Source organism: Symphalangus syndactylus, chromosome 15 (genome assembly GCF_028878055.3).
Source record: "Symphalangus syndactylus isolate Jambi chromosome 15, NHGRI_mSymSyn1-v2.1_pri, whole genome shotgun sequence".
Taxonomy (NCBI): domain Eukaryota; kingdom Metazoa; phylum Chordata; class Mammalia; order Primates; family Hylobatidae; genus Symphalangus; species Symphalangus syndactylus.
Genome location: NC_072437.2, coordinates 83879327 through 83892525, shown reverse-complemented (window position 1 = coordinate 83892525; position 13199 = coordinate 83879327). Strand labels below are relative to the sequence as shown.

Below are 13199 nucleotides of genomic sequence, written 5' to 3'. Positions count from 1 at the left end.
CATTACTGTTACATATTACTGATTTGTTACATATAACTGATTTGTTGCTAAACCACACTAAAATGGTTGTTGTGCTCTTTATACATACACACAAATACATACATATATATATATAATGTAAACAAACTCATTTTACATTCAAGCATGTATAGTTTGTTTAGTTAGTTAGAAATCAATTTTCAGTCTATGTGACCACTAATGCTGATGTGGATGGCCTCCTGTCCACCCAAAATACATAGGAATGCCAGATAAAATATGTAGCTGAGATGAACAGAAAGGGAAATCCCTGATGTTGGGAGAAGAAAAAGAACTTAATATCAGCAAAGTGAGCTGGAGATGAAGTGCTGGTGGTCCACGGGGGGTCTGATTTTTAGGGGTGGGGAACTGGGATTGTCCTACCTACATGGGAAGTGGAGATGAACTCCCTAGTCTGCAGCAAGCAGAGAACTGAAATAAAACACCCTGCATAAATCTGAGAGCCTCAAAATTGAGACCCTTTCTCTGAAACAGGGACTAGAGAATCCATTCTGTAGCCCACAGCATATCAAGGAAGCTGACCATAGGCTAGGCAAACAATATATTAATACTGGACAAAGTAGACTCTAATAGGCTTATTTTTTAAGGATACAAAGAAATGATTCATCAAGGTGATGTGCCAGCATATGACCGTCTGCACTTAACTGCATAACTTCTAAATACCAGAAACAACAATGGACAAAATGACAAGGAGCTATTGATAAATCTACCTCTAAAATGAGGACCTTTTTTTTAAAAAAAACACGTGTCTCTTAGAAAATAAAAGCTCAAGCAAACAAAAGATTCCTAAGGATATGGGAGATTTCAATAAACCAAGTAATACACTTGATCTCATCGATATATAGATCCCTGTATCCAATAAATAAGGAACACATATTCCTCTTCAGTACACTTGAAATATTTACCAAGATGGGCCACAAAGGAAATCTTAACAAATTCTAAAGGGGCGCTTAGTAGATATTCCAGTTTGACTAGAGAAGAAGTTGGGTAGGTCAGGCTAGGAATGTAAGTCTGAGAGGATCTTAAATATTAGGATATTGACAGGCAGTGGAGAGCTACTGGAAGACTTAGAACAGGAAAGCTACAGGATCTGCATTAAGAGATGAATCTGCAGGATCTGCATTAAGAGATGAATCTGGAATTGAGGCCAAGTTATTCTCTTAATTTTCAAGGGCGAATGAGGAAAGATCCAGCTCTGACAGAATAATGAGTTGTGCAAAGTGAAGGCCAAATGACATCACCGGAGATAGCAGTAGTTCAAAGAAAGCAAAGCAGAGGAATTGAACTGCTGCAAAATGCACGGTAGGTAACAGGGCAGTGAACGCAGACCACCCTGGGCCTCGGGGGTCAGCACCAGGCTCACAGGGCAAAGCGTGAATTTAATTCCAGAAAGTCACTACTAACCTCATTAGAAATCTTAGTGTGATTTTCCTGTGTGTTTTGAACTTAATTTTAAGCTTATTTGGGATTTATAGTTATGATCTAACTGCACTGGCAGCTTACCCCAAGTTTGCTGTTTTCTTACGTAACAGAAATAGGTAAAGACAACTCTGGAAGTCTGGGATAGTTTTTTCATATATGTATTCATGCTAGAGAAGTTCTAGTCTAGTTGATTCTCCTCACTCTACAGATATGGAAAATTAAGCACAGAAAGGTGATTAATCATTAATTATAGTAATAAAAATGATTAAATATTAGTACTAGCACTTTTAGAAAGTATGCTGTGTGTTAGTCATTATACTAAGTACTTTCCATGCATTTCTTCATTTATGCCTCGCAACTATGCTATGATGTAAGTGCTATTTACTTTTCCTGTCTGCTAATAAGGATACTGAGGCTTAGAGAGATTAAGAAGACCATAAACCCAGGGACTAGATTTGGGACCCAGGCCTTTGTAACTCCACAGAATGAGCTCTTACCCACTTTGCTATCCCAACTTGGCTTGGACACACAAGTTGCCACCCAATCAAATTTAGATTTAAGATCTCCTTGACTTGTGGTCTAGTATTATTTCCTGTCTCACCTCAGGTCTCTATTCTCTACATTTCTTTGAGAGTATACAGCTAAAGCCACAGAGTAGTTTTAGATCTTATTGTAAAAAAAATGCTTAGTTAGGCACATCTCCTATGTCAGAAGTTCAGAATAATTAATCATATTTCCGCTTTCTGACTTTTCAGAGTTCCTGGGATGTTTTAATTAGACACTTGATGTATTTTTAATTTTCTCTATCATGTAGCACACACCAGGTGTTCAGGTTTTGGTCCAGATATTGGTTAAATAAGGATTTATTGGATGCATTAATGAAAATCTAGAACCTCCTTACTTATGGACATGTTAGATTTCAGAAGGCTATTTTCCAATACATTTGTATATAAATCCTTAGTGACTAAAACAAATTAAGGAGTATTTCTCAGAAGTCCCCAGAAGCATTTCCACTAAAGATGGGTATGAAAGTTAGTCCTGTGAAACTTTAAAATCAGGTCTGTTTTCTGCCTTTGATATCATATAAAATCTATCAGACATTCTTTCTATTAATATAATTGTTTGTTTTGGTCTACATCAAAAATCTATTGATGCAGTTAACCCTCCTCTTGGATGACATCTGCAACTGTTTTAGGTTACACTTTAAGGTGCTCACTTGATAAACCACAATATTAAATCAACTCTCCACCTACTCAATACCTATACCAGTGGAACCGAACAGGGTGGGAGAAAGCCCACATGGAATGCCCTTATTTTAAATTCATAATCACCTGCTTTTCTTACTTTATTTTTTTGAGACAGAGTCTCGCTCTGTCACCCAGGCTGGAGTGCAGTGGCACGATCTAGGCTCACTGCAAGCTCCGCCTCCAGGGTTCAAGCGATTCTCCTGCCTCAGCCTCCTGAGTAGCTGGGATTACAGGTGCCTGCCACGACCTCCGGTTAATTTTTGTATTTTTAGTAGAGACAGGGTTTCACCACATTAGGCTCGTCTCGAACTCCTGACCTCAGGCAATCCACTCGCCTAGGCCTCCCAAAGTGCTGGGATTACAGGCGTGAGCCACCGTGCCCTGCCAGTCACCTACTTTTTAAATACAAAGGGAAAAATAGTAACTTTACAGTGGGGGGCCCATGCAGACATCATGTATCCCACAATATGACGTGCTGAGAGAGAGAACAACATCACCAATGTGTTACTCTTGCCAAAAATACATACCTGAATTAAATTGTGAGGAAACAGACAAGCCCACACTGAGGGACATTCTATGATGGACCTTTTTGAAAGTGTCAAGGTGATGAAAGACAGATTGAAGAACTATCCCAGATTAATGGAGGCTAAGGTGACATCACAACTAAATGGAATGGGAGATCTCGATTGGATCCTAGTCCAGAAAAAGGATACTAATAGGAGAGTCTATCAAAGTTGAAAAAGGTCTGTAGTTTAGTTAATAATGGTGGATCAATGATAATTTCCCAATATTGATAATTATACTATGGTACAGTATTAATGTTAAGATGTTAACATTTGGGAAAGTTGGGTGAAGGGTATATGGGAATTCTTTTAACTATTTTTCCACCTTTTTATAATTCTGAAATTATTTCAAAATTAAAAGTTAATTAAAAGAAAAATATTTTTAAAGTGATCATCACTAGCCTTGAATATTATTCAGCCATTATACCATCTTCCCCAAAGCATTCATTCTTCCAAACTCCTAGACAATGTTTCAGACACTCTCCTTTCACTACAGCCCTTGTGTAGCTCCTTCCCCAGCCTTATTCATTGTGAAGATAGGGGCAATTAGAAGAATTTTCTCAGGTGCACCTCCCAGCACCTGTGACCCTTTACTGTGCTTTCTCTTCTGCTCTTGTGGATAAGCTGTCTCTGCAGCTAGCCAGTGTCAAGTCTCCACTTGTTTAGTAGATCTTATTCTGTCATCTATTCAAGAACATTGCTCCCACAAGTGTCTCTCTCTGTCTCTCTCTCTCCCCGTCTCTCTTTCTCCATCCCCACCCCAACCCTTTCTCTCTGCTGCTGGGTAATTCCTGGAATCATAGAAATATGCTGCTATTTCTTTCTTCTTAAAAAAGAAAAACAACTCTTGAGCCCACTTCCCCTTTCAGCCAGCTTCGACATTTCTCTTCTTCCTTTTACAATAAATCTTCTGAAATTGTTTACAATTCCTGTCTCCAATTTCTCCCCTCTCATTCTTTTGGGAAACCATTTGAATGGGACTTTGGCTTCACTCTTCCATCAAACTATCTTTACACGATTCCTAGTGGCCTCCATGTTTGTGCCTTCTGTGGTCAGTTGGTTCTCCATCCTCTTACATGGCCTATCAGCAGCTTTTCAGAGCAGCTCCCTCTCCTCCCTTACAGATCAGTCTTCCTTAGGCCTCTAAGTCATCACAATCACCTGATTTATCTCCTGCCTCTCTGGAAACTTCTTAGTATCCTTTGGTGGTTCCTCTTTAATTTCCTAACCTCTTACGTTGGAATGCCCCAGAATTTGGAGTTTATCTCTTCTTCTTTTTTTTTATTTCCATAGCTTTAGAGGTACAAATGGGTTTTGGTCACATGAATGCATTGTATAGTGGTAAAGCCTGAAATGTTAGTGCACCTGTCACCCAAGTAGTTTACGCTGTACCCAATATGTAGTTTTATTATCCCTTACCCTGCTACCACCCTCCCTTCTCCTTTATATTTACTCCATAGGTGATCTCAACCAGCCTCACAGCTTTATTATTTATTTTTATTTTTTGAGACGGAGTCTTGCTCTGTCACCCAGGTTGGAGTGCAGTGATGCGATCTCGACTCACTGCAACCTCCGCCTCCCAGGTTCAAGCAATTCTCTTGCCTCAGCCTCCCGAGTAGCTGGGATTACAGACATGCGCTACCACGCCTGGCTAATTTTTGTATTTTTGGTAGAGATGGAGTTTTACCATGTTGACCAGGCTGGTCTCAAGCTCCTGACCTCAGGTGGTCCACCCACCTCAGCCTCCCAAAGTGCTGAGATTATAGGCATGAGCCACTGCACCCAGCCCTCACAGCTTTAAATACCATTGATATGCTGATGACTTCAACTTAATATCTACAGTGAGACCTCCAGACACCTACATCCAACTGTCTACTCAGATCTCCTGACTGGATCCCTACCTAATAGGATAAACAGGTCTAAAATTGAGCTTCTGCAATTCTCCATCCCCAGGCCTGATTTTCATCCCGTCTTCTCCATATCAGTTAATGGCAACTCCATCCTTCTAGTAGTTCAGGCCAAAGGCCTTAGATTCGTACTTAACTCTTCACTTTCTCACATGCCACAAAGAATCTGTCAGCAAATCCTATCAGCTCTACTGTCACAATGTACACAGAATCTGAAAACTTTTGTCTCCTCTGCTAAGAGTTTGGTCCAAGCCACATCATCTCTCACCTAGATTATTGCAACAGCCTCCCAATTTGTCTCACTGCATCTGACATTGCCCTTCTTTGGTTCAATCATGACACAGGAGTTAGGAAGATCTTTTTAAAAATGTGCATCAGATCCTGTAATTCTGTTGATGAGACCATCCTCCCTGCAATAGCTTCTTGCCTCCTCTGTTGTAAAAGGCAACGCCCTGTGTGATCAGGCCTCTCTGACCTCATCTGCTACTATTCTGCCCCTCTTTTGCCTCTTCGCATTGGCCTTGAAAATGAAACACACACTCTTCCCTCAGGGCCTTTGCACTTATTCCTTCTGCCTGGAATTCTCTTACCCCTGATATCTTCAGGGCTTGCTCCACTTGCACTCCCTCACTGTCTGCCCTTACCTTCCTCATGTTTTTGTTCAAATGTCACTTTCTCAGAAAGGCCTTTCCTGGTAACGTCATTAAGAATTTCAATTCCACACCACCCTCAACCCTGAATGCATACACACACATAGACTTAGATTCCCCTTCTGCGCTTTAATTTTTTTCTCCCTAAGACTTATTTCTGTCTAATATGTACTTAGTTATCTTAAATATTGTCTGTCTCTCTCAACTGGAATGGCAATTCCATAAGGTTAGGAACTAATGTCTTATTTATGCATTTACATCTCCAGTGCCTCTAAAAGTACCTGAGATACAGTAAGTACTCAAGTATTTGTTGAACAAATGAATGAATGGATGAATGAATCTGCACTGGAACCCCAATACAAATTTTGGTGAAGCAGGCATTGAACCAATGGAATCATCCAGGCCTTGCGACAACTTTTAGCAGCAATTCACCATGACATGTTACTCAAAATTCCTAGACTTCTTCTAAATTAACATTAGCCATCCAATATTTACCACACCAAAGATTTCTTCCTAGTTTCTAGCTAATGATAATGATTGCATAGATCAAGCCCATTTCAACATTTTGCATGATTTATTATCAGTCTCTCAGTGTTTTTGTTACTGCTCAAACATTCACTCCATATGCACCAGTAATACTCATTTCATCACTATTTTTATGTGTTTTAATGATCTCTGTTTTAAACACAGAATTATAATTGTATGCCCCTTCTTTATGTTCTTTCAGCATTCTTAAGTCTTTTGCACTCTTTGTAAATGCTAAAGTTATGTTTCTAACCCTGCAGTGACTTCCATGTTTCTGTACAAACATTGCAAACTTGCCATAGACCAGAAGTTGTAAATTAGTGATGTCTGGATGAGTCAGTTACAGATTAGCCAACATGATATTTAATTGAAAAAATGTTGCCAGTATATTAAAAATCAGACAACTTTTTACATAAAAATCCAGACTTCTGGTTTCTCTTAAACAAGCCTACATTCTTTCTGCTGCTACCTTTAGATAAGACTTACATTTTCCAGTGTGTGGCAATCCCTGTGACATCTATGCAACCTATTTCACTTCACTGAGTTACCTGCCCGACCTCTGTAGATATTTGACATTGATTCAAACCACAGGCAGGGAAATGACTTAGAGACTAAAACAACCCTGTGTGCTCACCAGTGGCACCTACTGGGACAGGCAGAATTATCCACTTATTCGGAAGCACTGCTTTCTGTCTCTGGACAATTATAAAATGAAAGTTTCTAAGTTCAGTAGGTTTGCTAAATCTACCAAAAGCAGTTTTGGAGAGTCCCTGTTTTATTCATTCCAATTTTTTTTTTAATTAAAAAATGTATTTTGTTTCTCTTCCCTTATCCTTCCTTTCTCTCGATTTAGACAGGGAAGAGCAATGAGAGGGGAGATGAGGTGAGAGGATCCTTTTCCCTCCTATTGTCTCATTCCTTTGACTGGAGTTCATAAGGGAGTAGGCGGCCTTCATAAGTCTGAAACCCTCTGCTGTGTAGACTGCTGACACAGCCCTGTAGAGTGGTCGTGGGTGCCCCTCAACCAGTTGGGTTAAAATATGTGGCCACTTGCACATATATTTATCACCTTTTGTGGTTACCTCATAATTCGTCTAAAAAAAGACCTCCCTCTGCTGATTAACAGGCATTCTGCCTTCATCTATAAAAAGTACATAGCCAAAGGACAATAGGAAAGACAAGTAGAACTACTTAAATGTCACTGAGGTTCAATCCTGATTACTTTGTATAGAAAAGAGGTAGGATGCAGATTGTCACAGGCTAGACTATGAATTCCACAAGAGCAGAGAGTATGTCTGCCTGCTGCGCCACTGTGTTGTCAAAGTTTGGCTGAGTAGCTTGTGAAAAGTAGGATGAATGAGGAAAGGAGTGAATGAATTTAGAGGCTGTAGTCATCGCAGGCAGAAGCAAATTCTCAGATTTGCTGGACATTTCCAGAGTTTGGATGATAGAAGCATATCTTACACACTGGTAAATTGGAAATCGGTTATTGATATTCAAGGGACTTTACTTTTAGCCATGATTTTCTTGCCCTGAATATTATTTTTCTTAAAATAAACAGAATGTATAGTGCTTGTACCTCCTCCTTTACTGATACTTATCTTTTATTGGGCACAGAAAAACAGGAATAAAAGGTAGTCCTTTATTATTGAAATACATTCCATTAAGGTGCACACCAAAAATTGATTAAATGGGCCTTTCTTTTTTCCCCTCTTAATTTTAGATGTCAGTCTTTAAACTTCTTCTCATTTGCATCCAATGCTTCCTCCTAGACAGTTAACTCTTTCCTATAGTTGTAGTCATCTCCATGCTAATGAGGCTCCAATCTGTATCTTCTGCCCTGACATAGAACTAAGCTCTGGATACATGCATTGCATTATCCACAGGCCAGCTCTCCTGAGCTTCTTCAGTGTTGTCTCAATCTCATTGTAATCCATTGGATTTCATCTTTATCTTCCCTAAATGCCACAGTTCTGTCCAGGGCATCACCACTCTCTGAATTCCTTAGATGATGTCTTGGTCCATTTGCGTTGCTATAAAGGAATACCTGAGGCTGGGCAATTTATGAAGAAACAGACGCATTTGGCTCATGGTTCAGCAGGCTGTACAAGAAGCATGGTGCCAGCATCTGCTTGTGGTGAGGGTCCAAGCTGCTTTCACTCATGGCGGAAGGCGAAGGGGAGCTGGTGTGCAGAGATCACATGGCAACAGCAGAAGCAAGAGAGAGGGGTAAGGTGCCAGACTCTATTTAACAACCAGTTCTTATGGGAACCAACAGCGAGGACTCAGTCACTCACTTGCTCAGTAGTACCAAGCCATTCATGAGGGATCCACCCCCATGACCTAGACACCTCCCACCTCCCATTAGGCTTTACCTTCAACATTGGAGATCAAATTTCAATATGAGCTTAAGGGGACAAACATCCAAGCATCCAATAGCAGATAATTAACCTCAAAATTATCCTTGTCCTTCTCATTTATCCTCAATAGCCTCTGAAATATCTCTTATGTTTGCCTCTTGCTCCCCATGCCCCTTGCCACCATCCCAGGCCTAGCGGTCATTGCCTCATACCTTGTCCACAGCCATGGTTTCCTAACCCTTCTTGTTTCCAGCCATGTCCCCTCCATTCCATTTTTCTGCCACCAAACTAACCTAAAATGGCCAATTTCATAGTTTCACTCTCTGCTGATCAAATTTCCTGATTCTTTTTACCTATGTTTGTTTTGTGTCATCTTCAACATTTTCTTATACACAGTAAATACTTGCTTAATAAAAAGTACTAAGAGTGATGGAAATAAGGAAGTTCGGTCATGTGAATTCACTGAAGCTATGTTGACTATCCTTTGGCCTAGTTTATAGAAAATTAGCAGCTGATTCATATCTCTATTTAAGGAATGGAGAACTTCGCCAGAAATATTTTTATATTGCAGCTGCAAATAAGATAGAGTTTTCATCTGGACCTCAATTTCCTCACCTTACAATCGAGAAAAATGCCACCTATGGATATCCTAGATTTGCTGGCGAAGTATTACATGTGATGGATTAAGGCACCCAGCATGGGATATCCCACAGATGCAAAATGAATCCTACTTGAGTCTTAATACAAAAAGATTGAATGAATGAATTTGATGGCAAAATGAAATGACGAATCATTTTATATAAATCACAATTTATAAAATTCAGATTCAACTAAAATTTGGCACTAATTATGACCTCTGTGTTATGTATGTTAACACATACATCATCTTCTCATGTATTCTTAGAAGTAACCATGTGATACAGGTGGTCTTTTTTTCAATGTACAGACAAGTTTAGCTGAGAAAAGGGAAAATGCCTTACTCCAGGATTGTTGGTATATACTGGAATTAGGGTTTGTCTCTAAGATTTCTGATTCCATATCTTTTTGTTTTACTTTTTTCTCTTCTTTTCTTTTTTTAAAGATAGAGTCTTGCTCTGTCGCCCAGGCTGGAGTATAGTGGCACTATCTAAGCTCACTGCAACCTCCGCCTCCCAGGTTCAAGCGATTCTCCTGCCTCAACCTCCTGAGTAGCTGGGACAACAGATGTGCGCCACCATGTCCCGCTAATTTTTGTATTTTCAGTAGACACAGGGTTTCACCATGTTGGCCAGGCTGGTCTTGAACTGCTGACCTCAAGTGATCCTCCTGCCTCAGCCTCCCAAAGTGTTGGGATTACAGGAGTGAGCCACCGCACCTGGCCTCTTTTGCTTTTTCTACATACCATGCTCTCAAATATTTTTCTTACCAATAATTTTCGTGTTTTTTTTTCACCTTTTAACATGAGCATCGTTAAAATGCTCACAACTTAACGTTTTTACTCTCCCATTGAATTACTTAGTGCACACTCTTTTATTTTCTGTATGCTTATTTTAAAACCTTTGTTCCTATATGTGTATTCTTGGTGGTTCGAAGAATCTCAAACGTTGTCTCAGCAGCAGCATCATCTCTGTTTACAAAAGTTGAGGAAATACTGTATTTCCAGCTTAGGAAACTGAAGGTAAGTAGCACAATTAATTTCAACTGGCATCTGTTTCAATGACTCTGTTAATGCAAATGGGTTGTAAAATGTCAGTGAATATCTAGGAAGTTGTTATAAGCTACAGGTAAGTGAATTTTCTACTTTTGTTTTTTTTTTTTGTTTGTTTGTTTGTTTGTTTTTGAGACGGAGTCTCGCTCTGCCGCCCAGGCTGGAGTGCAGTGGCGCAGTCTCAGCTCACTGCAACCTCCGCCTCCTGGGTTCACGCCATTCTCCTGCCTCAGCCTCTCCGAGTAGCTGGGACTACAGGCGCCCGCCACCATGCCCGGCTAATTTTTTTTTATATTTTTAGTAGAGACATGGTTTCACCGTGGTCTCGATCTCCTGACCTCATGATCCGCCCGCCTCGGCCTCCCAAAGTGCTGGGATTACAAGCGTTAGCCACCGCGCCCGGCCTCTACTTTTGAAATGGTTGTAGCCTGCATTATTTGCTGAGTTCCACTTTTTAATACATAGGAATACTGCAGAGACAACATTTTTATGTGTTTGACATTTTATGAAAAAAATTGCAAGTCATGAACAGCCCTCTTTCTTTCTTAATCTACCTGAAAATAATAACTGTAATTAACTTTTGTTACATTGTTATCAGAAAGGGATAGTCAAATTAACATTAAACAGATGTAAAGTCAACCTTCATATGGCAGCTGTGTACATAAATTCTCTGGAAGACCTATCATGCTTAGAGAATGAATTTTAGATATCTATTTAAAATGTCTAATTACTTTAACTCTTTGGTTTAATGTTAAAATACCATATTGTTTATAGAATCAGCTTGCCTTCTCAACTAATGAAATATCCATTGAAATTGCTCTACGTGCAATGGACCATGTTAGGTGCTGCGGATGGGTGAAATTCCTGTACTCCAGAAGCTGACATTTCAGCTGGGAGATGTATATAGCATCCCGCTCTGTTAATATATGCTGGCCCCTCTGTTCGAAATGGCCTTCATCACTTTTCTCCCTCCTTTATCTGGCCAGCTTCTATATATTTCTCAAGGCCCAGCTATACATCATTTTCTTTTTTTAACTGATAAATAAAAAAATATATATTTATGGTATACAGTGTGATGTTTTGATGTATGTATACATTGTGGAATAATTAAACTAAGCTAATTAACTTACCTATCCCCTCATATACTTATTTTTTTCCCGTGAGAATATTTAAAATCTCCCTTAGCAATTTTCAAGGATATGGTACATTAACTATAGTAACCCTTTTGTACAATAGGTCTCTAGGAGTTATTCCTCCTGTCTAACTGAAATTTTGTACTCTATGACCAACATCTTCCCATTTTTCTTACCCTCCTCCCATTGCTCAACTACTCCCTGCTTCTATAAGTCAACTTTTTAAGATTTCACATAAAAGTGAGATTAAGCAGTATTTGTCTTTCTGTGCCAGTCTTATTTTACTTAGCATAATGTCCCCCTGATTAATCTATGATGTCACACATGACAAAATTTCCTTCTCTTTTAAAGCTGAATAGTATTCCATTGTGTATATAGACCACATTTTCTTTATTCATTCATCTGATGCTGGATACTTAGGTTGATGTCACATCTTGGCTGTCGTGAATAATGCTGCAGTGAACATGGGAGTGCAGGTATCTGTTCTGAGTGCATTTCCTTTGAGTATATGCCTCTGCCATGCCTGGCACATTTCTCACTAAGCTTTTAAGTGCCTGTCTCTGCACTCCCCATGTCTATAAATCTGAATCATTCTCCTAGAACCAAGAACAGAACCAACTACATAATTTGTGGCCCCCAGTGCAAAATAAAAATGTGGAGTCCTTTGTTTAAAAATTAAGAATTTTTAGACAGTGACAGTACAGCATTAAACCAAATGTGGAGCCCTTCTGGGCACAGGCCTGTGTGAGACCGCACAGGCGGCTGGATTATATGGTAGTTCTATTTTTAATTTTTTGAGGAACCTCCATATTCTCCAGAATGGCTATACTAATTTGCATTGAATCCCCACCGACAGTGTACAAGGGTTCCCTTTTTCTCCATATCCTTGCCAATGCTTACCTTCTATCTTTTTGATAATAGCCATCCTAACAGGGGTGAGGTGATATCTCATTGTGATTAAAGCTATACTTCTTCTAAGATGCCTTCCTACCTGGCATCTTACTGTCATTTTGCTTTTGGTACCATATGCATCTTTCTATCAGAGTTTATCACAAGGTATTATAATTGTTTTGTTTGGCAACCTCCCTGATTGCAAACTTCCAGAATTTATAAGACTGAGTCTTTTAGGTTTGTTTTCTGAGTACCTGGTACATGGTATGATCCTAATAAGAGCTTGAGGAATGAATAAAAATGTAACAAATACATGCAGATATATAGTCATAAAGATTAGTTGACAAATGTGGCATGCAATAAGTGTCAAGAATGTCTTATAAACAAGTACTATAGGCTTTAGCGGGAGAGGAAAGAATAGATTGGTGGTCAAGGGAAGATTCTTAGTCAGGCTAGCCTCCTAGCCTGTGCCCAGAAGGGCTTCACACTTAGCTTAATGCTCTGCTGTCACTGTCTAAAAATTCCTAATTTTTAAACAAAGGACTCCACATTTTTATTTTGCACTGGGGCCCGCAAATTATGTAGTTGGTTCTGTTCTTGGTTCTAGGAGAATGATTCAGATTTATAGACAAGGGGAGTGGACAGACAGGCAGGGAGAGTGAGCACAAAAATCTCACAGGCGTAATGAGAAATGTGTGAGGCTTCCAGAGGGTCAAGGACAGGCCAGCCTGAAGGCACTAGAGGGCTTACGTTGTTGCTCTGAGGCTTGGAAGGTGGA

The 13199-nt window shown here is 39.7% G+C and overlaps 1 protein-coding gene across 2 annotated transcripts in view; it reads left to right on the top strand.

The window, feature by feature from the left end:
* Nucleotides 1-13199, top strand: part of LCP1 (lymphocyte cytosolic protein 1) — an 85574-nt gene that overhangs the window by 7396 nt on the left and 64979 nt on the right. The window contains exons 2-3 of one of the 2 annotated variants that reach the window (XM_063619119.1): nt 1209-1338; nt 10283-10367. The gene's annotated coding sequence lies outside the window, so the exon portion shown is untranslated. The remainder of the gene's footprint in view (nt 1-1208; nt 1339-10282; nt 10368-13199) is intronic. The other variant, XM_063619118.1, reaches the window with a different exon arrangement.